Source organism: Ursus maritimus, unplaced genomic scaffold, assembly GCF_017311325.1.
Source record: "Ursus maritimus isolate PB19 unplaced genomic scaffold, ASM1731132v1 scaffold_4, whole genome shotgun sequence".
In the NCBI taxonomy this organism is placed as follows: Eukaryota; Metazoa; Chordata; class Mammalia; order Carnivora; family Ursidae; genus Ursus; species Ursus maritimus.
In genome coordinates, this window is record NW_024426552.1 from 36,612,372 (window position 1) to 36,640,175 (window position 27,804).

The 27,804-nt window shown below is 33.4% G+C and overlaps 1 protein-coding gene across 2 annotated transcripts in view; it reads left to right on the top strand.

Annotated features, from left to right (window-relative positions):
* CADM2 (cell adhesion molecule 2) overlaps positions 1–27,804 on the top strand; it is a 1,024,870-nt gene that overhangs the window by 826,380 nt on the left and 170,686 nt on the right. The gene's annotated exons all lie outside the window — the stretch shown is intronic.

Below are 27,804 nucleotides of genomic sequence, written 5' to 3' on the forward strand. Positions count from 1 at the left end.
AATTACATTTAACTGAAACTAGAAAGGTAAGTTAGCTAAAGGGAGCAGAAGGGCAACAGAGGGGCTAATGAGAACTAGAGAGAATAAAAGAATTTGGAAATAGAACTTATAAAATCTATAAAACTTGATGAATGTAAGAGATGAAAAAAAGAAATCAAAGATCTCTACATTGAACAACTTAGGTAGATGGGGTGCTAGTTAGTAAGATAATGAAGAATGAAGGAGAATAGATGTGTGTCAGGGCAGAAGGTGAGGTTGAATAAGTAAGTGGCTTATTTTAGCTGTTTCTTAAGTTTGAGATTCTTATAATATATCTACATGAAAATATCATATAAGCACACAGGTCTAGGGAGCAGAAGTTTATCTGCATTACTGCAATAGACTTCAAAATAACTGGTCATTTTCTCCCAGTGTAATCTTTCTGATCTCCTATAATGAGTTAGATTTCCATTTCCTCTGTCCAGAATGCATTTGTTCGCTTATTAGATAGGCCGTCTATATGTTGGTTGGCCCCTGTTTTCTTGGAAATAAAATACTGTGCTTATAACAGTTCCAAGTACATAACAGACACTCAATAATTGTTGCATGCATGAATAAATGAATAGATAAGTGGATGAAAGATTTCAATGAGACATGTATATTCGTCTTTTTTCTCTCCAAAAGATTGATAGCTGATTGCAGACAAACATCTTGTCTTGATCTTCTTTTAGCTCCATTGCCATGTGTAACACACTAATAGACATTAAATAAATATTCATTAATTCATGGACATTCAAGTGAGATACACTGGTTCAGTTGAACAATTCCAGAATTTGTCTGCAAAAAAAAAAAAAAAGTCATCTCATTTACCTTATCTTTTACCACATTTTATACCAAATATGAGACAGAGGAAAAATGTATTAATATACAGGAATAGGATAAAGACACAAGAAAATGAAGGTAATAGAAATCTAGAAACTGGCAATGTTGAGGCATCAAGACAAAGAGAAGAGGCTTGCCATAACTTTTATGTCTAAAATGATATCTTGTGACATTTTGTTTCAGCTGAAATAATCTAATTACTATTACACTTTGCACATGATTTAGATAGAACTAAACACTTTATGTTCTACTTATTTGTTTACAGATGATTGACCCCAGGAAAAGCTCTCTCTTAGCCCCAGCACATGGCACACAGAAGCCCATTAATACTATTCTGTTGAATGAATTAATGATGCCTACTGCTAGTAACTATTCCTTTTCAACCTAAAAATTTAGCAAAATTCCTGGATATAGTTAAGAATTCATAAAATCGTAGCTGGGCCTTTGATTTTAATTTTAAACAATATTTCTAAAAATATGTTCTTTCTCTGCCAGCATTGTCATTAGAACATTAGCAGTAATTAAAACCATAAGTGGAAGTTCTAGATGACTGGGCAGCTAAAAAAGAGCAATTAAGCATCATAGGCAGGAAGGAATTTACATTTTCCACATAATCAATTGTATAGTTATTAAAAGAAGCATTGGAGGCCGAGAGGACCAAAAACAAACAAACAAAAAAATGGAGAAAGAAAGACAGAAAAAATAAGAAATAATAGTAATGATTTGGATACATTTCCATTTTTTATTCTTTTAATACAAAATCCAAATTAAAGACAATTAGCAAACATTACATCTAATTCTTAATATTATTAAATTATAAAACATAAGCTAGGTGATTTTCTTACCCTTGTGGTTTATGAATTGCTAGAATGACTTGATTAAAATGGCCTTGACATGCATGGTTACTTTCCTTTTATCCCTCTTCTAAATATGTAATCCACCCAAAGAGAAAGAAAGGAGAAAAGAGTGAGTTACTTAGAGAAATGTGAAATAATTCTTTAATGCAACAAAAACTAGAAACTAAGTAGTGAGATTGGAAAAAATAATATTTATACAATTATTAAAGAGAAAACATGAAAAAATATATGGTAGTTAATCTAATATTTATATCTTTTCAATAGAAAATTTTAAAAGAAGGAATAATAGGTAAGTTATTGGTAATCCAAGTAATATAACCTTGAAATTCCAGTTAAAACAACGGAATAGATTTTTCTGGGTCAAGGACTAACTTCTCCATGAGCCAGCTTCGTCCCTTATATTATCAAATGTTTAAATGTATTCATGTAACAGATCTCATTCTAAGCTCTGTGGTGATGCTGTGATGAGCCAGTGATGATTTGAAGCCCTTACAGGCTTGTAAAGGAGATAGATGCATACATGGCCAGCTGACTGCTGAACTACCTAGTATCTAGCATATAGCAGGACATGATGGTATGTTATAGATAAATTTTTAAAGAAGAGCTCTGCAGAAAAATCTTCACCTGTTTATTTACCCTAGTTATTCATAAGTAGATGATTGGAGTTTCCTTCTAGATGCCATATTCCACAATCACTCTGAAAGTGCTTATAAAATAATGCAGTTGTATATCCTGTCTTTAAATCCAATATCCACCTATAGTCCTTATTTTGGGGGCCCTTAACAATATGGATATGTCTTTGTAACTTTCCAGATTGGCCCAGAGAATTCTATTTTATGACTACACTATATAGAATTTACCACATACTTTGTTGTAGTAAGAGAGAAGCTTACATCTGACACCCATGGGGAACTTTGTATCAGATTCCTTCAAGATCCCTTCCCTTTCATGCTACCACAGGGGTTTTTCTCCTGATTTTGTCTTCTATCCGCTCTTTCTACCATATTGTCTCCTCCTCTGGCCAGAACTACACACTTCTGTCCCATTAATTACCTTCCCACTTGCAGAATTAAAAGGGCTGCTCAAGAAATAAAGGGGCTGCAATGTGTAGAGAACCCCCTCCCTAGAACACAGAGAAATCACCACCTATGGAGTCTCAAGCTGGCCCTTGGCTCTCTTTCCTCAGCCCAAAGTTGCTCCCTAAGTATCTCCCTAATAAGTCTTGGAGATACTTGCACTGCCCTTCAGATGAGTCTGACAAATAAACTGTGGACATGCCATTACATGCGAATTATGTTGCTCTTCCCTTGTTCATTTAAAATTTCATATTAAATTCCAGAGCATCCTGATTCAGTGATACATAGATTTCTAGCCCTCCCTTTTGACAGAATAAGGGATTTATTCAAATGGGATTTGGCAAAATTTGTTATTTTTTTCTTTCAGTAAAGACTTCCAGGATTTTTAAAAAATTTTCTTCTTTTTTTTTTTCACTTTTAAGAAGCATTTTAATCTTGAGCAATCATACACACTTACAGGCTGATTCAGAGAGAGATCAGTGCAACGTACTGCATTACTTCATACTTATCCTTTAATTTCCTACTCTTCTTTTCTAATTCTTGGAATTGAACCATTTTACTTAAAGGAATGGAAATTATTTCTTTTTGCTATAAACTAGTGGCCATTGGTAGTGAGAAAATATAAAGCTTGTGTAATTCCACTTAGGTGGACATTATAAAAAATAGTATCTTTCTTTTTTAATATAACTTTTTAGCCTACTCCCACATCATTATTTTAGGCTTATTCCCTTTAGAAATCTAAGTTAATGCATTTTATCTCCAAATATACTGATGATAAACCACATAGTCTATAATTATTATAAAGAAAAATAGCACACATTTAGTTAAGTACTCTGTACTCTTTCATAAGGGGTTTGTTGGCTTTTGGCCAGTTTTTCTAAACCTGCAATAAACATGACTTATTTAACCTGAGATGATGGAACACTTTCCCCGCAGTAATAGATTACCTCAAACAATATGCTATTCATTGTTTCTTCAAGAACATCATAGAATATTTAAACTTTTCTTTTCTTTTGTCCATATTATTAAATTACTATCAGAAACATAAAGATTATAGACATCGACAGGTTATGCTTAATTAGGAATTGTTTGGAAATGGCAAAATGCAAAACTTGAGCAGTCGATTTAGGTTTTAATATTGAATAATTGAAAAAAGCTCAATTTCATCAATTAAGTCTTGGAACTCTAATACAAAACGAAGAATTATCTCATTGTGTTAGTCTTCATTAAATAGTAAGAAGTAATAGCTTGCCTTTAAATCACATTTAGGAACAATGAGGAGTCAGTGTGTGGGAAATTAAGTAAAGCTCTTTCCCCCTTGTTGTGTTGGGATCAGATGGGTAGGGCCCTAGGATAGACTATGCATGAAATTTTCTGAAGGATGTTGAGGTCAAAGATAGAATAAAATAGGGGCGCCTGGGTGGCACAGCGGTTAAGCACCTGCCTTCGGCTCAGGGCGTGATCCCGGTGTTATGGGATCGAGCCCCACATCAGGCTTCTCTGCTGGGAGCCTGCTCTTCCTCTCCCACTCCCCCTGCTTGTGTTCCCTCTCTCGCTGGCTGTCTCTATCTCTGTCAAATAAATAAATAAAATCTTTAAAAAAAAAAGATAGAATAAAATAAACAAACCAAGAAGTCTGATCCTTGTCAAAGTATGGTAGAAAACCCCCAGGAACCTGGGATTAAGCAGGGAAGTTTTGGAACACATTTGCAACAGAGTGCTCAGTGCCTACTATCAACTCTTTTGCTATTATTTTTATTGTGCAAATCCTAGGCTCATTTGTGTAGGTGTGCCTGATTCATTTAAAGGGACAAAAAGAACAAACGGGGGGTGCTGAGAAAAATACAATCTGTTTTTATAACAATATTCCCACAACTTTGGAGCATAAGAGAATTTGACACTATCTTTAGGAGAAGCCCCTGGCATTGTTTTCTTTACTATCAGAATATTTTTAAATTAATTATATTTCATTTTTTACCACCACCAGCAATGCAGATTAAAGGAGAATAAATACCTTTGTTTACTGATACACTGTCAGCCAAAATGAAACATCAGTCCAATTTTAGTTTCTTTATTTTAAGAATTGTATTAAACTTATAAATAAATAATTAGGAAAGATTGTTATATTTATAATATTCATTATTTCCATTCCATAACTGGATTTTCCATGTATTTCTCTTTGCATTTCCCTTTAATCCACTCATATATTAAAGTTTGAAAACATTCTCTTCTTGTTATTTTATTAATATTTGAGTGAATCTATTATCTATTGTATCTTGAGCTAATTCGGATTGCTATATTGTGAATCTGTTGACATCTGCAAATTACTCACAAGGTAAAAAACTTTGTTAAACTCTCTATGATTTCAAGAGTTTCAATATATACTCTGAACACTATTTACATACTTTGTAGCAAATTCATTCATTCATCAAAAATACTCCTTGATTACTTACTGTGTGGCCACCTACTCTGCTGGAGGTAGGAGGTACTGAAGGATAGTAAGTTATGAAGTAGAATGAATACTAAGCTTCTTTATTGATCCTACCATTAACTTTCAGTTCTAATCATTCCACTGAGCTTTGTGTTAGCAGCGGAGAAAAATCTGAGAACCTCTTGATGGGAGATAAACATATTTCAGTTGAAAAATTATTGTCTAAGTACTGAGCCTCATAGTATTTCTGACTTACTATGAGAGGTCTAGTGTGTTTTTCTAAAAGTGAAATCTTCCGATAAGTTGTGATAACATACATTTAACTGCTAATGAATAGAACCTCGATGTCATGATATTGCAATTGGTGAAATATGTTAAAAGAGAGATTATTCATTAACCCCACAGGAATTATAACTTTTGTGTATTCAATTATATTACATTTACCACAATTTTTTTTTGTCATAAAATTTCATCTGAAGATCCATTATCATTCAGACATAGGCAATTTAATGAGAATGCTAATGGACGTAAATTAGTAAAAGTTGATGGCTTTCTAAAGTAAACTAACATTACAGAATTGTTTTTCCAAGATATATAAAGCAATTTCGTGAGAGCCCATAAGAAAAAAAATAAAAACAAAACTGTATTCAAGTCACATATTTCATTCACATATTTTACTTGTATGCTGCCCTGAGGAAGCCCAGATGGCTGAAATGTTGGCAGGTTTCTGCACCTGCAATGATAATAAACTACTCTGTTATTACCTGGAGTATGCGTGTTGAATACAGTTACGCTTTACTTGCTGCTATATGCAACTGGCGAGTCAACAGTTTATATGGTATTTTTATAGGATTGGCAAATGTGTCTTGCTGGATTTTGCTGAGTTCACCTTTAGCAATAGAATGCCAAAGGCTAGTAAAGCACCTTCATGCATGTGTGCAGCCTGACGTAGAGTGGATTATTACTCCTGTAACATATAGAAAAAGGGAACAACTAAATGGACTGTTTGATAGGTTAATAAACATGGATGCTCCTGGTACACCAAAAGAATGGGCTTAACTCAGTGTTAGTGATAGTTTTTTATCTAACACCTATGAATGAGAAGAATTTATTGGAAGGATGTGGCCCCAAACTTTCCACTTTGCAATATTTTAATGTTAAAATAGGATATGCTTGTTGTATTATATTTGAGATGTATAGAATAATGAAAAAGGAATAAGCGTTACTCACAATCCCATCGCTCCAGTACAACCTCTGTTGACATTTTAGTTTTTTCCTTTTTATCTGTAAACAATACTGGGAATTTATACAGGTTATATTGTGCTTTACTAAATAACAATTTGCTATGTCATTAAATGTTTTTGCAAATTCCTCTCACTAGGAATCACCCTCCACCCACAAATACTTCACCCTTGCTGACTCTTGATCTTTCTCCTGATCTAAGTTTTATCTTCACTTTCTCAAGAGTGTTTTTCCTGACATCACTTGTTAGAGCAGTTCCCTGTATTAAATGTCCTCCCAGCACCTCAAATATTTTCTTTGTAGTTTTTATGTCAGTTTTCATGATATTGTTACTTTTGTAAGTTTTTGAAAAAGAATCAGTGGGATTTGGGCTGAAATTTTGTTAAATATATAAATTAATTAGGAAAGTATTGTCATAGTGATATTATTCATTCTTTCTATTCCATAAAGGAATTTTCCACTCAATTATTTTTCCATTTCCATTTAATCTACTCATGTATTAAATTTTGAAAGCATATGCTATTCCCAAGTGTTATATTTTTATTGAAGTGAAATTAGCATATGGTGTTATGTTAGTTTAGGTGTACAACATAATGATTCAACAATTCTATAGTTTACTCATTGCTTATCATAATAAGTGTAGTCACCATCTGGCAACAAATAATGTCAGTAATAACATTAATAATAGTTAATAATAGTATTGACTGTATTCGCTATGCTGTACTGTTCATTTCCATTATTATTTATTCATTTATTTTCCCCATGACTTATTTATTTTATAACTGGGAGTTTGTACCTCTTAATCCCCTTTATCTATTTCACCAGTCCCTCCCCCTACGTCCCTTGGCAACCACCAATTTGTTCTCTGTATCTAAGAGTTTTTCTCTTTCCAGGAAGCCTGGGTAGCTCAGTCGTTAAGCATCTGCCTTTGGCTCAGGGCGTGATCCCAGGGTCCTGGGATTAAGCCCCACATCAGGCTCCTCCACTGGAAGCCTGCTTCTTCCTCTCCCACTCCCCCTGCCTGAGTTCCCTCTCGCTGGCTGTCTCTCTCTCTCTCTGTCAAATAAAAAAATAAATAAAGTCTTAAAAAAAATATGAGTTTTTCTCTTTCCTTATTTGTTCACCTTTTTTTTTTTTGATTCCACATATAAACAAATTCATATAGTATTTGTCTTTCTCTAACTTATTTCACTTAGGATTATACTCTCTAGGTCCATTCATGTTGTTGCAAATGGCAAAATCTCATTCTTTTTTATGGCTGAATAATATTCCTACACACACACACACACACACACACACACACACACACACACTACATTTTCTTTATCCATTCTTCTGTTGATAGAGTGTGGGTTGATTCCATATCTTGGCTATTGTAAATAATGCTGTAGTAAGCATAAAGATGCATACATCTTTTCCAATTAGTGTTTTTATTTTCTCTGGGTAAATACTCAGTAGTAGAATTAGTGGATCATATGGTATTTCTATTTTTAATTTTTTGAGGAACCTCAATAGTGTTTTTCCATAATGGCCACACCAATTTACATTCCCACCAACAGCACATGAGGGTTCCTTTTTCTCTACATGCTTGCCAACACTTGTTATTTCTTGTCCTTTTGATTCTACCTATTCTGACAGGTGTAAGGTGGTACCTCATTTGCATTTCCATGATGATTAGTGATGTTGAGCATCTTTTCATGTGTCTGTTGGCCATCTGTATATCTTCTTTGAAAATGTTTGTTAATAATATTTGAGTGAATCTTTTATCTATTTTTTCTTGAGCTAGTTTGAATTGTTATATTGTGAATCTATTGACATCTGTATATTTATTATAAAGTGTAAAAACTTAGTTGAACTCTTTAATTATAAAAGTTTCAATGTGTTTCCTTGGACACTATTTACATACTTAGTAACAAACTCATTAATTTGTTCAAAAAATATTTCTTGATTACTTAGTGTATAACATATACTATTCTGGATGCAGAAAGTACAGAAGGGAACCAAAATAATAAAAATCTTGGCTCAAATGGAGGCCACAGATTAATGAAGGTGTCAGATAACAAGATAAGTAATGTTTATATTATGTTATATAGCACACGTTCTGTGGAAAAAATAAAACAGGAAAGAGGAATAGATGATTTGGGGACAATAACATGGTCAGGAATGTCCTAAATGAAGGGAGGGAAGATTTTTTTTGAGGTTATCAGGAGGGAAATCATCACAGAATAGAGGAACAGGAGTGTAAAGCCCTGAACTGGGAACATATCTTCTGTGTTCTAGGAAGACCAGCAAGGCAGGTGTGGCTGGAACAGAGTGAGCAAGGGGAAAGTACTGTGAAAGATGATCACAGAGGTAATAGTAGGAGGAATGCAGATTATGTAGGGCCTGGTGGAGCACTGTAAAAATTTGGGGTTTTACCTTGAGTAGGATAGGAGGCCATTGGAGGGATGTGAGCATAAAAATGACATGAACTGATTTTGGCAGGATCATTCTGGCTGCTGTGTTGAGAATAGACTATAAGGGGTGTATTAGTCAGTGTTCCCAGAGAAGTAGAACCAATAGAAGATAGTAGATAGATGGATGAATAGATAGATAGATAGATAGATAGATAGATAGATAGATAGACAGAGATACATATATAAAATGAGATTTATTATAATAAATTGGCTTAGCAGTTATGCAGGCTGAGAAGTCCTGTGATCTGCTGTCTGCAAACGAGACCCAAGAAAGCTGGTGGTATAGTTCAAAGGCCTGAGACCCCGAACACCTATGATACAGATTCCAGTCACAGTCAGCCTGAGAACCAGGAGCACTGAGAGTAGGAAAAGATTAATGTTCAGCTCAAATAGTTGGAGTAAATTCCACCAGTTCAAATGCTAATCCCCTCTGGAAACACCCTTACAAATATATTCAGAAATGTTTAACCAGGTATCTGAGTGTCCTGAGGCCCAGTCAAGTTGACACATAAAATTAACCAGTATAAAGAGTAACCTCAAAGATCAGAATCTCAATAATTCAAATGAGAGATGTTGTGGCTTGAGCTGGGTTGTTAACAGTAGAGGTGATGATGAGTGGTCAACTTCCTGATATATAATTGGAAATAGAGCTAAAAGCATTTGTTATGGTTGGATGAAGGTTGTGAGGAAAAGAGAGGGGGTAAGGATGATTTTGTGGGTTAGGGCTGAAGCAAGAATAGAGTTGATATAAAATGAGATGGGGAAGTTTCTCAGGAGAAGTTCAGGGAGGAAGATCAAGAATTTCATTTGACATGTAAATTGGAGATACCTTCCAGTGGAGATGTGGAATGGGCATTTGTAGATATCCTCTGGAGTTCTGGGAAAATGTATAGACTGCTGGTATAAATTTTTGGAGAAATGGTTACATATTCTTAAACGTAATAGCCTAGATTTTACTTGTTAGATATTTATCCGTGGTAATAGTAATATCAGAGCAATTCAACTTAACAAATATTTGTTTGTCAGGTGGTAAAAAATAATGATGAATAACAAACATGGCCCCTGCCTTTATCCATTTTAAAATACATTGAGATGGATAGACCATTTACCATTTGTTATAATTTATATTTCTTCTAATAAGTGAGAATAACTCAAAGCTGATTATATCATAAATAAGTGAGGTCTAACTTTAAAGAAAATTTAATATAACATGTCCTAGTACATTATTAAAAACATATGCATTCAAACTTCATCCTTTTCCCCACTTTGACACTTCTTCCATCTGTCTACTCAATCTATTTCATGCTCCACAAGAGCAATAATTTTCATTAATAAATAGCATGAGCAAAAAATTAATTATACAAATTATTCATTACTTGTCACAGCTATTTTCACTTTAGTCAGAGAAACAACTCTGATCATGATCCCGTACATTTCATTCTCAAAACTTTCTTTAGTTAATGATGACTCATGTTATTTCAATAATTTTGCTTTTGCTATTTTATTTAGCAGTAAGAAACTAACTATTGTGGTCCTCACAATTAGGATACATTTTATTTTCCTTGTAATTACTTCACTGCTATTTATTTCTGAATTCTTATCAAGGAAATACAAATTTATAATTATGTAATAAAAGCACTGTGCAACATCTATCTAATTAGATAATTCCACACAAACAATTGGCATCATGTACATTGTATACTTTCCATAGAACACTGAAGTTGAAATCTTAAGGAAAGGTTTTAAGCCACAATTAATCGAAATATATTTCTACATTATATTCAAGTTTATGCCAACATAGTCTATGTCATGGGCTATGGTGACAATATTAGTTTCCAAAATGAAAAGAATATAAATTTACCCTAATTTTAATTTTTTTTAGAATATTCATAGTAACTCACATTGGTGGGATTTTTTTTACATTATTTGATTATTATTTTCAGTTAATCTGTTAGTTGTCACATCTAAGTGATACCAGATTTTACCTTTCTAGAGAGTAGATAGAATATCAAACTACTCTTTACAGATTATTTTAACTATAAGATGAAATGCAAAATATATCACTAACACATTTGACCTTGATTTGGTTTTTCAATCAATGAGAATCAGTTTTCTCCTCTTCCTGTTTTTTATTGTATATTTTAAGTGAGATGAAATTTTTAATTATTTTATGTTGCAAACTAGTTTTAGTTTATTGAAAGAATGCATTCCATGTTGAACAAATCTTTATCCCTAATCATGTCAGAAATAATCAAGGCCCTTAATTTGGTGCTCATCATTTCCTTGTGTGTTTTGTATTGTTGATACATGCCTATTATTGATAATTTATTATTATTATTATATATTTTTGCATCTTTCAAACATAAAATTGCATTGTATGGAATTTTTCTTTGTCAACTATTGGCATTTTTGAGATTTATCTGCATTAATTCATTGTTTATGTTTATTAATTTTCACTGCTATATACTATTCCTTTATAGAAAAATATCATAAATATGTACCAATTATTTGTCTGTATAAATTTTACATCTATAAATAGTATTACAAGAAATGTTCTTATACTGTGGGATGAATTTCTGTAGCACACCTACTCTATTTTAGAATGGCTGAGCTTAAAAGTAAGAATGACTTTAAACTTTTCTAGATATTTACCAGTTGTTCTCTAAAGTATTTATGCTGATTTATATTCCTACTAGCAAAGTATAAGAATCCCATGATTTTGTACCTTTGCCATTGCTTGCTTATACTGTTAAACATTTAAATTGTTACCAATCCCATAAGTGTCAAATATTTAATTTATATTTTTTATGACTACAAGTGAGTTCACCAGTGTTTTTCTACAAATCTTGGTTATCTATTTTTTATTCTTGTATGCTCATATCCTTTGCCTAATTTTTTTTTTTTAGGATTCTTTTTCTGATGCATTTGTTTTTATATGTCCTGGATACTAATCCTTTATCAATTATGTATTTTGACAATATCTTATCCAATTGGTAATCTGTCCCTTACCATTTTATTTTCTTTTAGTTTTATTGAGATATAATTGACATGCAGCTGCCATTTGTCATTTTTAATGTCTTTGGTTGAATGCAGTTGCACATTTTAACATAATCAAATTTATCAATGATCTTTATCTTTATTGTGTCTTAATTAAGGAAGCCGTCTCTATTTGGGAGTTACAAAGATAGTCTTTACATTTTTTCTAGAAAAACTCTCTACCTGTAGGCATTTTTTAAATTTTTTCCATATATAAATTATTTATGGCTACGTCTTCTGGATTAGGTGCTATTCTAGGTACTTAGGATATGTTTGTGAACATAATAAAGATTCTGCCCTCTTAGAGATTGAATTCTATTGGATGGAAACAAAATTAAAAAGATAACGAATTGTCCAATAATGATGCTAATGAAAAAAAAGTAAAAATGGGGAATGAGTGTGAAATGGTGAGGGTGGGTGGTGAAATTTTGGTAATGGTGGCAAGAGATGGTCTTTCCATTTCTGAGTAAAGAGCTTTTCAACAGGAGAAAAGGCAAAGTGGCTGCTGAATGAACAGGGAAAAACTAGCAAGAGAGTGAGCAGTAGACCAAATCCATGAGGGTCTTGAAGATCAGAATAAGGACTTCTAACTTACTCTCAGTAAAATAGGGACCACCAAAGGGTTCTGAACAAAGGAGTAAGCTCCTCTGACTTACATTTTAATGGGATCACTCAGGATGCTCTGTTGAAAATAGACTGAAGGGAGAGATGTAGAATCAGAGGGACATGTTTAGTAATCCAGGCAGGATGTCAGGATGGCTTGGTCCATGGTAAAAACACTAGAGGGGATAAGAGGTGGTGAATTGAGGACACATTGTTAAGTATAAAGTTGCCACCATTTGCTGATAGATCAATGCTTGGTAGGTAAAATAGAGGCATAAGAACAACTCAAAATTTATTTTTCCAAAGCAACCAGATGACTGAAATTGTTAACAAATGTGGAAGACTAAAGGAGCTGGTTTGGAGAGGAAATGCTATCAAAAACTCTGCTTTGAATATGTTAATCCTGACCAGCTTTTTAGGCATTCAGTAGAGGTGTCAAACTAGTTGAACATATATATTGTAGATTCAGGGGAAAGGTCCAGTCTGGTGATATAAATATGGGAGTTGTCAGCATATTGATGGCGTTGAAGCTATGAGACAAAATGAAATCACTTTATATGCAGATTACAAATATGAATAGGTAAGTAGACTAAATTCTAGTTAACTCAAATGTGGTCTTCCCAAGTGAAGATACTGAAGTAAACAACAGATGAGGAGGTTGCAGGTGACCAAGGGTGTGATCTTGGTTGCAAGCGTGCCCCTAAGAACCCAAAACAGCACTTGAGAATACTTTGTATGATTAGTACATATGCAAATACAGTATTTGCTGAGTGAATGAAGTTAAAAACTGACCATGAAATCCAAACTGCATAAAGTTGGAAGAGGGGGACACGAAGAGAATGGGTGACAGTGGAAGAGTGTGGTAGAATTGAAGGATTTAAAGTTCTGGTTGGATGAAAGGATTCTTAGAGGGAGACACTGGAGACATGAGAGGTGGTAGTGAGAAAGCAGAATGTGTGCAAACTGTGGAAGAGCTGCACGTGTTGATTATAATCAAGTGAGGAGCACATGCACAGAGAGGGGCTGAGGGAGGGTGGAGAATGAGCGCTTCTGATGGGAGGAAGTCAAGGAACAAAAATGCATATGACTGGAATAATCATTTATATGAAAGTTAAAATCATCAGTTCCCTTCTATTCCAAGATTTATAAGTTTGATCATGAACGTTACTAGTTTCAGAAAATACTTTTATGTATCTTTTGAGATCATCATTGCTTTTCCTCCTTTATTCGTTGGCATGGTAAAATACATTGTTTGATTTTTTCTATGCTTAGAAACACATTGTATGATTGGAATAACCCCAAATTGTTAAGAATAGATTTATCTTTTATGTATACCAGTGGATTCTATTTGCTAAATATTTTGTTTTCATATTCTTTGCTCATCAGAGATTTGCCTGTAGCTTTTCTTTTTGAAGTATTTCTTCCGTTTTGGTAAAGTTTCAAAAATTACCCAGTAGAGCAATACTACTCCATCATTTAGCTGTTCTGGATATACTATTAGATATATTTTGTGGGCTTTCAATGTAGCCTCTGATTGTTCAATTGCTGTCATTTACATTTATATAATATAATTAATATATACCTTTGTCTTTCTGAGCAATTTGCTACTGAATTTCTCGAAAATGGCTACAAATTTGATAGTTTTATTTTTAATTTCAGTGACTATATTGTCAACAATATAAAATTACTTCTTTTCATGTTGACCTATTATTTTTTTTCATTTCGGCCTCTTTTTGTTTTGTAATTTGTACTTTATTTTAATGAAAATTACTCTTTCACTTATTAATGGAAGCATCTTAAACATACTTATTTTATATCCTTTCCTTCTCCCTCTTACTTTCCCACTTCATGTTCACACTCTCCTGTCTTGGGGTTGTATATTATCTTAACCCACAGCCCAGAACCACGCTTTTTTTTTTTTTTTAGATAAAGCATATCTGGGCGTGGTGATCTAGTTAGAGAGCCAGCTTGCTCAGTTCTTGATTAAAAGGCTTTGTCTGTGTGCTCACAGCCTAAGACCTGCAGGTTGTTTGAAGCCACAGCCCAGATGGTGATGAGTTTTATTTTTAGCTTCTTTTAGAGTTGGGGAACTTCACTCCAGGCCCTGGCTTTAAGAACTTTCTATTCCTGGTTCTGGTTGTCTGAGAGTACTTAAATCCCTTTAACTCCATAGGAGCGAACTTTAGACCTAGGGTTAAACAGGCCTGCAGCTTTGCTACCACTCTCCACTTCATGATATGGTTCTTTTCTCCTTATTTTATGTGGAGGGCCAATTTGTATGTCTGGGTTTTTTCCTAATATTATTATTATTATTTATTATTATTATTATTATGTGTTTACAATAAATGTGTTGAGTCAAAATATGAACTTCGGCCAACATCCTACCTGGAAACCCTAGTTTATTTGAATTAGTTTTTCCTAATGGGATACATATTTGTTGGCAAAATATAATCTGATATAAACAAATACATTCTTAATGAATTCTATGGGCATTTGCAGAAAAAATTTTTTTTTTTAATTTTGCAGTTGGGTGTTGCAATGAAAGTTTGTTTCTGTTAAATGATAATAGGACTATAACATTTTCTAGCTGTGATAATATGTCTCTTTTTTTCCTGATTTTTAGTTAAGCTGTGTGGTAGACACAGATGACTCAGGCACATGCATGATATTGCTCTTAAGAAACTTAATGTACAAGAGAGACAATATTAACATAGATACTTAAAATATATCCTAGAGATTGATAAATCCCAAAAGAGAACTGCATTTAAAGAATTCAGAGAAATGGGGCATCTTAATGAGGATGAGAAGCATAATTTCTATGCAAAGTCCTATCAGGGTGATAGCTTTTCTATATAAGTAGGATTTAGGACTGGGAGGTTTACAGGGGGACACCCCAGGGAGAGGGATCCATGAGAACAGAGGTCCAGAAATGGGCAATTTTGTAGGCATATTTGGTAGCTATTTACCTTTATTTTAATTTTTTTAAATATTTATTTGAGAGAGAGAGAGAGCATGCATGTGCAGGGTGGAGGGGCAGCGGGAGAGGCAAGGAGAGTCTCAAGCAGACTCCTCTCTTAGTGTGGAGCCTGATGCAGGGCTTGGGATCTCACAGATCTCACAACCCTGAGATCACCACCCTGAGATCAAGACCTGAGCCAAATCAAGAGTCCAATGCTTAAGTGACTGTGCCACCCAGTGGCCCCAATTTACCTTTAGCTGAGAAGGGCAAAATAAGTGTGGTTAGGCAGAAGCTAGAATATATTTGTTTATGTGGAAATACTTATTCTTTTTCTGGGCCTACTGACCCTTTTCAAGACCATCCTTCCTTTTATTAGAGCTAATTCTCTGACCTTTAGGCTCCTCCTACCCTAGCTGCCAGTCCATGGCCTAACTTCATATTTAAATTTCCAAAATGGTTTTCTTGATTCATTAGATCCTTAGTTAATTACTTTCTATCCCCAGCTCTGATTTAAGAATTTTATGCTGCATTATCATTCACTTGTTTTCGTGTTGCTTTGTAATTATCACGTACGTATTTTATATCTGTATGTTTAATCTCCTCCAAATAAATTGCAAGCTCTTCAAAATCAGTACAGGTACTTACTACTTCTTTAGAACTTCCTCTATACATATTCAGTGTTATGAACAAATGTTTTAATTAATAATTTATGTATTTGAAAGAAACCTATATTAGAAAAAAGAATCCACATCCTAGGTGTTTTCCATTTTTGTTGTTATTTTTCTCAATTTGTCTCTATTTCTCTGTGCCTTCTTTCACCATGACTCTCCTACCCTCTGTCTACCTGGATATATAAATATACATATGTGTGTATACACATAAACACACACACACATACCCGAACATATATATATAATCTATATGAATAATACATCTAGAGGCAATAGTTTCTAAGAGGGGTAATGTATAACTTTTCATATAATCAAACTGTAAATTCATTTATTTTTTCTTTAGGTAGAGACAGAATCTTAGGAAGCTAGAAAAGTAAGTTGTCCTTAAAACCATCAATACAGAACTTTTATATATGTATAAAAGGTAGCAACCGTATGTCAAAGGCAGTGTTTGTGTCTATGTGCCATCAGTCACCTTCCTTCTTTTATTAGTCTCAAATAGAAGATAAACAACAAGACTGACAGTTTTGTGTCCTTTGCCATTTTGTGTCACCATCACAGACAAGAGGATATTATGTCATCATTCAAGACTGTCACATTTAGTGTATTCTTCTATTTGTCTTAAAGACTGTTTTCCTCACAATCTTCATAAATAAATACACAAATCACTTGTTCATTACATATTATTTTATTATGGAAATATTTCCCCATAATATTACATCCTCTACCATAGATGAGAGCATATATGCTGATGCCAAAGCCTCCAGAATATAGAGATGTTTTGTTTTAAAGAAATATTTCTTCAATAAATGAAAGAATACATGTGACAAGATGTGTAGATTTTCTTTTTCAAAATTCTTTCTATATTGTAAAGAGATTGTAATAAATTTCTACATCTGTATAACATGTAAATCTAACAGTGACTTTTGATATTTTAAACACAAACCATGAAGTATTTAGTACTAAAATAAGAAATACTTTTTTAAAAATTACAAATTATATTTTTTTACAGGGGATAAGATCTTTCCTTAAACAATGTATGTTTGCTCAGAAAACTGATATCTGAGCTGAAATAGTGATAAAAATAGTGAAATGGAAAGACTTTTTAATACAATTAATATGGTAATCACAACTTCCTTTTTCTCTTTCTATTTTTTGGAACTTTATCTATTTCCACTTTGTCTTATTTCCATATTTTACTTTAAGATTTTTATAGTGTATTTATTGCCAAAAAGCAGTCTAAATAAATGAACTGACTCTATAACTAGTCAGTAACCAATTTCAATAATCATATAATTAAGTACTAAAAACATAACTTGCTATTTATATTTTTTTAAGTTTTAATATTTTAAACATATTGTAAGTTAGTTGCTGGAAATGAGAAAATTCAGAGAAGTACAAAAAAGCAGTGGAAAAAAAAACACCCGAAATCCAACAGTCCAGTAAATACCTTTCTATTCTATCTAAAACTGACACTAATCTGAACACTTAATTTTGCATCCTTCTGTTTTCAGTTAGGATTATATCATTTCCCTATGTTAAAGGTCATCTAAATGCTTAAAATATGAAGGCTTCTTAATAGTCCATCAAAAGGTTTGTTCCTAATATTGGATATTATGTTTACTTATACTTTGTTTTTAAAGATTTATTTATTTACTTTAGAGAGAGAGAGAGAGAGTGCTTGAGCAGAGAGAGGGGCAGAAGGAGATGGAGAGAGAATCAAGCAGACTCCCCAGGGAGTGCAGAACCCTATGGGGCTCCATCTCATGACTCGGAGATCATGACCTGAGCTGAAATCGAGAGTCAGACACTTAACCGACTGAGCCACCCAGCTATCCCCTAACGATTTTTCTGTTGCAATATCTGTGGAAGATAAATTGGTTGGTTATAAAATTTTTGCCTTATAACCTTTCATTCTCAAAGTTGTGATGAAATTGCTCCTTTTGTTTCAGGGATTCAATACATTTTAGAATAAAAAAAAGATTAATTTAGCCATAAAAATTATTCTACTAATGTGTCTTTAGTTATATTCATCATAATTTTTCTTAGTAATTTCTCTCAGTGTGTTTGCACACACACACACACAAAAGACTATATATATTTGTAGTTGTTGCTTGTACTACCTTTTATTTTGCATCCTAAGAGAGCTTAAGTTGGTTATCTACATCACTGTTTCCATTTTTCAGTACATTGATATGGTTTTGACTGCTGCCTTTACTTTGAACTTGAATTCTTTTGTATTTTTAATCTGCTTTTTTTTATTGCATCCTGTTTTCTTTATATTTCAGATAATCTTTCCTCTGTGTCTTTCTGCTCTTTTTAAATGAAGTTGGTATCTTCTTGTAGCCTACTGAGGGTTATGAACACTTGTCTAATAATTTTTCTGGTTCCTATAGCAAATACTATAATAATTCTTTGGGATTATGTCCCTTTCTTTTAATCAATAATATTTTTCATAGGACCCATATTATTTTTTATTTAACTCATTTTTGTTAGTTATAGCAATGCTAGCTTCATTAACAAGCAAACTCACAAATTTCAGAAGTTAAAAGTAATAGGATTTTAATTCTCTCTGACATAGTATTCAATATAGAAGCTTAGTGTCCTGTGGACTTTCACTCTGTGGGAATTCAGGAACCCAGGGGTCTTCAATTTCATGGCATTTTCATCACTAGAGCTGTGGAATCCTCCACTTCAAAACAGGAGGAGGGAGAAGAGAAGATGGAGAAGCTCCACCAACTTCTGAAAAGCCTCAGCAATGAAGTGAAGTATGTTACTACTCACATTCCATTGACTAAATCTACTCACATGGTTTTACTCCAAAGTAAGGGGATGTTGAAACCTGTAGCCCTTCATTGGACAGCTACCTCCTGAATTTAATATGGAATGGAGAACACTTTTTTTTTTTTTTTTAGAAAAGTAGTAATCCTAGCCTCATTCATCCTTTAAAATGGACAGATCTACCAGATCTAATATATGATGGCACTTAATATGGGAATATTATTGCCAAGAGACTTCTTATTCTAAAACCAGATGGTAGATAAATATGCTAGCTCCTAGCATAGTGCCCAAGGTCTAGCTTGTTTAATTGCAAATAGCCCTGTAGGTCTCAGATGGGACCTCAACTGTCCTAATTTTTTTCTGGGATCTCAGATATTCCTAACCAATCAGAATTCAGTATCACTGCAGTTTTCATAGCGTGTTGCTACCAAAGCTCTCTCCCTGTTTCTCCCATCTTCTGCCTACATTTTACCTGGGAATTCCAAGCCCCCTCAAATACGGTGTACCACTGCCATTTCTAGATCCAATTTGGATGACAAGATATTGCTTTTATTTTGCCTCACGGGTTATTATAACACAAGATCTCTGGAGCTCAGTGGGAAAAGGATGGTTTGTTTTAAAAAGCAGCACTTTTTTGGTATTTGAAGGCTTTATTTATTATTACTGTATTTTTTGTCCAATAGAGAAATCCTAGAAAGTATTTGCGTAATAGGGTTTTTCTATGTGTTGAGAGATATACAAAGAAAATAGAGTTTTATAGAAGATTACTTCTAAAACATGTAATTTTCTTGTTTTCTCCTGTATTGAAAGGCTATTTTATACACTCTTCCCTTTCATATTTTCTTCATTATCTCAGTGAAAGCTCTCTAAGAGAGCCAGGATCTTTTGCACAGTGTAGGCCAGGTGTTAGACTGCCTCAGTCTCCAAGGCCAAGGCAAGCTCAAAGCTCAACAGTCTAGATCTCAGAGCTTCGTATGAAAACTGTGGGATCAGCAAGTACAGGAACCTTTGAAGTAGTGTATATTATGCTATGGGTTTCACTCCTGAGAATTAGCAAGAGTAGTGTGTGTTCACTGTTTCTCTCCGGGTTTCAGAAGGCAACTCCACAGCACATCTCATTTCAACCCAGGTACAAAGTAGGAATTCAAGGTCACTACTGAACCATTATGTTTAATGCAATCAAACACAATGTATTCTTTTATTATAGATTTCACATGATGTGTCTAATTTGATGTATACTTTTTTTTCTCATCTTTTCAGTAAGTTTTAGAATATTCCTTGTATGTATTAGGGAAAAAAGAGTCCTTTTCTATACTCACCCCTAAAAGCCTTTTATAAAATTAGCTTTTATCAGTCACTCCTCATGTATCCTTGGCTTCTCAACTTCAATGATTTTAGTTGTGCATTGGCTTTTTGTCCTACTTCATTTCAAATTGCTCCTCTCATTTATTTATTTATACAATTATTTGCATATGCTACAAATATACATAGACGTCTAAATATTTATATAAATTAAATGAACTATACAGTATAAATAATTATATTTATATTACATATAATACTGTGTATATAGTAAATAAAAACGTGAACATTTTCACTAATTTTACACTTTAGTTGTAGTGACATATTAAGATATGTTGCCTCTTCTTTTTTTATAATTACTGAATTTATCTGCCCTTTGCTAAAATTTATTATAAGCAAAATTTGAGTGCCCTACATTTTTACACATTGGTAGGCTTCTAAAAGCTTATAATTTAATACAAATAGCACTTTAAAAAACAATTTAGACAACTAAGATAAAGAAAAATCAAATTATATAATACAAATAAAGAAAATTCAAATGTTTAGTAAATGCTTCAATTTAAACTGAGTAAGTAGTAATGTTATCCTTCAAATCCTGCAAATTCTACATGGTAAACTGTGATTTATTTTTATTGCTCTCAGATTCATTACATCCATTGAATGCTCAGTTTATGCAAGAATATATTTTAGAAACAATATTCATGATCAATATTAATTTGCTGATTTTTCAGAGACAGTATTTATATTCTGGAAGATTCACACTCACCTCCTTCTCCACAGAAAGGGATAAATAGTGAGGCATGGAGAAATTGAGGAGGAAAGCAAGATCAAGATTAAATTAGTAAACTTTCAGTCACAAAATTTTTTAGCTATGAAAAAATTAAATACCTTTCATAGAAAGCTATGAACTATTATTAATGAAATCTGTATTAGATTGTTGTTTTTTATGATTATGCCTGAATTTCAAAAGTATAAAAATGATTTTCTTAAATATATTAACAGATTCCTAGATTTTCAAACTTTGTGTAATATAGAAGATATTTCACCTAATAATCACGTTGTTCTCTAAAAGAAGGCAAAACCATGAATATTTAATCCAAATTTCTGGCTTTAGGAGATGAGACTGGGATCACTAGAAATGAGCACAACATAGTATTGAGTCATTTTCTCTCTCTTTGTTACAAATACTAATTCAAGGCTTTCACAAGATATGGGGCCCTATAAAGTTACAAGCTCACAAATACCAAAGGCTGGTTTCTCTGTCTAATGAAGGCAGATGTTTTTTATTCCCAATGTACCTTCGTATATGCATCTCCATAATAGAATGACACATAATCTTCTTGTCTCTTTGATATAAATGCTCCATGAGAGTTATACCACATGGCTACATATGGTGGTTTTATGGTGGGATGTAAAAAATGAATTTCATATGTCTATGAGGAGACCAATATATTGTAGGTTGTTGGAAAGAATGAGAGCTTACAGAAATTGTTCAGTTCAAATACCACATCATTTTTTTGTTCTATGAATCCAGGCAAATAGTGAGCTGTATCAAATTGTGAACTGTATCAAATGCTGCAAGACATTTTCTCAAGGAAAATAAGAAATAATGTGACAAACATTTAGGGAAGTATTGTTTGAAAAACAAGCAAAATACCCACAAACTTTTATTTGTGGGAGATGAAATGGGTGTGCTGTGAAAGGAAGGCATATGCAAAACAACTTCCAAAGGCCAAAGTTGCTGCAAGACTCGAGAAAAAGCCCAACAAGTCCAGCTTGACAAGGAATGGCTGATGAAAGGGACTTACCAACAGAACATGTCTTGGGCAGCCACAAGATGAGTAGATGGCCACAACCCCGTTCCCCATAAGATCTGCTTTTATAGCCCTACATGCTGGGAGTACAAACTGGAGGCCACCCAAGAGGGAAATGTTTCCCAACAGGTTTTCTCCAGGATAGATTAAGGATGTTATGCCCCCAGGGTATACTTAAAGGTGCGGTTAAACAAAAGGAAAGAACGTGTGTGTGACGTGTGACCGGATGTACTTCTGATTTTGGATGTACTTCTGATTTTAGGTCGCAAGACAGTCATCATGATGGATTTGTCCAAAATGACCTTAGTCTGGTTCACACAATGGGGAAGAAAAGTTTTTTCTGTGTAAGGTCCTTGAAAATGTGTATGAGAATGTTGTAATTATTAAATTTTGATTATCATCTACTAACAATCTTTTCTTATAAAACTACCCACAGTAGACTTTGAACAGTATGATGTATTAAATGCAGTTGTGTGGTCATGTTAGGATAGGGATTCTAGTAAACATGGTCTTTATTCACTAAATGAGGAGAATGTAGTGGCACAGATAGCAGCATTTGAGCATTTTCTATATGTAATGAATCAGAATTAACATTTATAAATTATAATTCTAAATATAATTATTAATTAAATTTAAACATTAATTAATATAATTAATAAATTGTATAAACTTTGAGGTGTAAAAAAATTCCAAAGACTGAAGCTGCTAAAATTGGATGTTCCTACTTTATTGCAGGACATGTTTTATTGATATGTTCCTACTAGTAATGGTATATTTATTTGATTTTTTTTTTTCCAAATGCAGAATATACCAAGTCTGCATACAGTTGACCCTTTCAGCGTTTTAGGTCTAAATTTTATACACTAAGCTTCTGTTATGTTCTTATGTCCTCTGAAAAATGGTATATTCTTTTCTCTTTTTTTTTTTAAGATTTTATTTATTTATTTGACAGAGAGAGACAGCCAGTGAGAGAGGGAACATGAGCAGGGGGAGTGGGAGAGAAAGAAGCAGGCTCCCAGGAGAGGAACCTGATGCGGGGCTCAATCCCAGAAAGCTGGGATCACGCCCTGAGCCGAAGGCAGATGCTTTAGGACTGAGCCACCCAGGCGCCCCTATTCTTTTCTCTTTAACCCATTTTTTGAAGAGAGAAATTCATTGTTAATAAGAATGAAATGCCTCTATTTTTTATCTAGGCGAAAGGATATTGGGGAAAGAGAATCATCTGATCTAAGAATATTTTATATATTGCAGCTTTATATATACATACATAAACACACAAACACACACACACACACAGACATGCTGCTCTCCCTAAATACTTGCTTTTGCATGCTCATTCATTTGATGAGAATACTGAGCCTAAGAGAAAGAGAAACCATTTTGAACGTATGCATACTAATTTTCTAATGATGAAATTTTGAAACACACTTAGTTATCTGAGTAGTTCTTGTTGAATTATTAAATTATAAGTCACATTGTTTTCAGCATAAAATTCAGTCAGATTTGAACTACATACTGAGCACAAAGTGTAATTCATATCAGATGATTTTAAAATATGGATGAATAATACCATTAATAAAATTAAGGTATAACTCATTACATGAAAACACCTTAAATATCTACCAAGATTTTTTAATAGATGAAAGCATACATAGGGTATAATATACCATTGATTTAGTGATTCCTGATCACTGAAATCAGAAATTAATTATGATTGGGGGTGCCTGGGCGGCTCAGTCGTTAAGCGTCTGCCTTCGGCTCAGGGTGTGATCCTGGAGTTCTGGGATTGAGCCCCACGTCAGGCTCTTCCGCTGGGAGCCTGCTTCTTTCTCTCCCTCTCCTCCTGCTTGTGTTCCCTCTGTCACTGGCTGTCTCTCTCTCTGTCAAATGAATAAATAAAATCTTAAAAAAAAAGAAATTAATTATGATTGAACATGCTTAGGAATCGAATTTATGATTGAAAGTAATAAGTGTTACTCCTAAGAAGTTTTCAAAACTCACTTGGACATAGTCTCCTGCAATGTGGGAAAGACATTTAAACACCCCTGACAAGAGACCAGGTAGCCATTACTTGAACAACTTCTTTGACAGAACTCAGTATCTCAGGAGCTTGCTGAATACAGTGGTGAAGAGCTCAATAGATTAAAAAAAAAAAAAAAGCATTCTCCATATTAAACACAAATCAGCCTCTCACTAGCTTCTAACATTCAAAGAGTTTTGAGAAATATGATCCCCCATTCACGTGCCAGTAACCCCTTCCTCTACCCTGCGTCTTCTCTTATCCAGTGAAAACATCCCCAGATTTAAATACACATATATAATATATAAATACATACATATATACATATACAATATATATAAATACATATATACATTATATATATAATGATTTACAGAGTTGGAACTACTTTTATTCTTTCTCAAAATGTATTATACAGATTGTCAGAGAGATGAAATCAGTGTATACTATAATACATGGGTGGGGTGTGTGTGTGTGTGTGAGTGTGTGTGTGTGGTAGCAGCTTTTTCTTTCTCAAATAGTTATCTTAGTGAAAATTTATTTGGAATTCTCAAGTGAGAGTTGGCATTTTGGAGGATTTGTCATTGTCTAAAGAAAATGTAGAATTGTTTCATAATTGAATTAAAGTTACATTAGTTTAAGAAGATATATAGAATTTTATTTCCAACTGATGTCAGAATTGAAATGAATATTGCATATTCTATTTGGGAAATATGTACTCATATATGTATATAATTATTGCACATTTATAATTAATATAAACCATCCTGAATATTTATTTATTCTAGAAACTTACTTTAGTAGAAAATTAACAATAATTCACCTCCCATTTTCTAAAACTAGAGTCATGCTCATATCTTAGAGGATGGCATAGTCAATAGAAAGTAATTATAATGTTACTTTCATAGATATTTCTTCTTTTCTGAATCTAAAGCAGTGTTGAGAACATATTCATAAAGAATATTCATAATTATTTTCCATAACTCGGTACTTTGATAGAATTTTTTTAACAAAATACACAAAAGTTATGACTATTTTAGAGAAAGCCTGTGATCTACTGATTTCCAACATTCCTGGATAGCTACATTTTTATATAGAAACATCAGTGCATGTAGATACAGTGGTACAAATAATCCTACAATAGCAAGGCAGAAACTAACCGCTCATTGATCTCTCTCCTTCCTGTGCATACAGCTAGACTACATTTGCCAGCCTCCCTTGAAGTATGGCTGTGGGCCTGAACAGGAAATGGGAACTGAAGTAGAATATGTACTTCTAGGCCTCTGCCATTAAAATTTCTTACATATACCTCCCCTGGCTCACTTTCTCTCAGAAGACTTTCACAGTCAAAAGTTGAAGATGGTAGCCTATGTCTATACTTCTATAGTGTACGTTGCCCTCCACCAATGACCTAGAGCAGCCCTTTACTGTTATGTGTTAAAGAAACTTCCTATTACTTTAAGCAACCCTACATCTAAAAGGAAATCCACATTGTAAAGTCAGTGGGTATAATGATATCTAGATGGTTAGCTAGAGATATAAAAGAACATTTAAGTATACTTGCTTTGGCTTTACAAAGTTCTTTTTGTCATATGACATTGTCAAAGTAAAAGTAAGATAACTATCTTTAAGAGAAGGAGTAAATATTCAGCGCCTGAATCCATAGATATAGAAGGTTTACATGCATAGGCCACTATAAAGTATAGGATGGTATCTCTACTGTCTTGGATTTTTAAAATTCAGTTACATAATTCAAATTATATTGAAACATAGAAAGAGATTTTGAATGGAGTCTTAGAAGAATAAATTTTGTTTTGTTTGAATTGTGAAAATATTTATTATATTTTATTTTGATCTCTATTGATGATATTTTAGTATAATACTAAAATACTAAAAGAAAAAATTAATCTAATGATTCAGAACCTAAAAAATCAAAAGCAGCAAACTCTTTTTTTTTTTTTTTTTTTTATGGGAGGAAGGAGCAAAAGGAGAAGGAGAGAGAGAGAGAATCTCAAACAGGCTCCAGGCCCTCCAGATGTGGGCCTTGATCTCACAACCCTAAGATCATGACCTGAGCCAAAATCAAGAGTCAGATGCATAACCAACTGAGTCATCCAGGCACCCCAAAAGCAGCAAACTTCTTTTAACTTAAATTTTACAAAACGACAATGTATCAGGTCCAAGAAATCTATTAGAACATAAAATTTTCAAAGTCATTATCATGTTAAAATGGTGGTTTTTTTTTTTTTTTTGAGCATACTCTCCTTACTTATCTTACTCTATGACATGATTTACCAGGTGCCCCTGCATTTTATTCATTTGTACTTCCACTTGTTTATTCATTCACTTTTCCAATAGAAAGAATGGGAATTATAGTTAGAGCGCTATGTGATTTACTAAGAGCAGTAGGAAACAGTCTCATTCATGGCTGGATGTTCCAAGAGATGACCATATGGTAAGATAAATGGTACGTATCAGCATATAAATGCTGGACCATGCATTGTTCAAACTTCATCTCATTGGCTCAACAAATGGTTATTGAACTTCATGCATATTCCTGCCCTGGAAGACTAAAGGAAGACATGAATATAGTTGGAAGTGGACAGCATAGAGGAATCTATCAAGAAAGCACTATGTTAGTTTGAGTGATAAGTGTGACCTCGAGATATGCAGAGGAAATAACATACCTTTAAGTAAAGAAGCATGGATTACTTGCCTTGTGTGAACACATGCTCGTGTGCCTTTAAATCATTAGGCATTTTGAGGAAGAATAGGGAAATAGAATAGAAAAGTAAACATTTCAGGTATTTAGGGACTTATGTTACATGATGAACAGTTTAAATGTTATGTTATAGAAGAGATAATAGGGAAGGACTATCGACATATTACATAAGTGGTTATAGTCAGGACTCTAGGAATATAATAGAGTGCAAGCATGGAGTTTCCATCAGGACAGATCATGATGAGGATAAACTTAGGAAGAGGAGCAAGCATAGCAAAGACAAGAGGATTGGGAAGTAGAATTTATATTTATTCCTCAAACATATTCATAAATTTTCCATGACCAAGTGTATTCATTAGTATTAGTGACCAAGTGTATTAGTATATTTTAGGGATCATAACATTTTGTTTTTTTTTCAAATGTTTCATAGCAATAGATGACAGATACAGGAATGAGAGGAGTGAATTTTTGGTTTCATACATTTGAAGTAAGAAAATCTGGGGTTTAAAAATTGAAATTCTACCACTGGAAAAAAAACTTCCTTCAAATAGTGTCACAGTTTCCAGATTTATTACTTGGGTTCTGTTCGCATCTTCTATTCTAAAACTCCATTTACTATGGTTTCAGTAAAAATTCAGTCCAAGCTGAAACTTGGTATACCAAATATCAGCTCTGGAGCAATGGTTGTTTTTACCAATTTTCCAGAAAATTGATTTAGATTGTTTTGTGTTGTATGACTGTAAAAAACAAAACACAAAAGGATTCACTAGCTTGGTATTTCATTTTCTCTGTGTTAACTCCTTTATTTCAATCCATAGCGCAATTACAAATAACACATACTGATTATAAACAGTATTTGATTATACTATTAACAAGTAAAATATTTGGTGTATTAATAGAATAACACTTTTATAAAAAGAATGAGTGGCTAGATTTCCTTTTTTACCTCTTTTACCATATGTAGAGGCATATT